We start from the raw sequence: 338 nt of genomic DNA, 5'->3' as shown, positions 1-338 counted from the left end.
GACAGCGGGGAAAGGAGGGACGATCACCGGAGGACCAGAGGCCCAAAGCGGGGAGCATCCAGAGGTAGAGGGCGTAGCTCACGGCGGGAGAAGGGATGGGAACCGCAGAGGGCATTTCTTACTCCCTCACCGGTTAGAGCTGGCAGCTCCAGGCTGAGTGGAGCCCCTGGGGTGTGTGTGTGTGTGGGAGGGATTAAGTCTCCTCCTTGTGAGTTTTTTGTGGAAAGACCAGCTCCCGCGGGGGCCGCCTTGAGGCTCCCTCATGGACACCCTCAGATCACCCTAAAGTCGGGAGCCCCTCGCGGCTCTGGAGTTAGGCAGCTCTGGATGAGGTCCGG

This window comes from Gracilinanus agilis, chromosome 3 (assembly GCF_016433145.1).
Source record: "Gracilinanus agilis isolate LMUSP501 chromosome 3, AgileGrace, whole genome shotgun sequence".
Classification (NCBI taxonomy): domain Eukaryota; kingdom Metazoa; phylum Chordata; class Mammalia; order Didelphimorphia; family Didelphidae; genus Gracilinanus; species Gracilinanus agilis.
The sequence above is the reverse complement of the archived record's forward strand: the minus strand, read 5'-3'. Positions refer to the sequence as shown.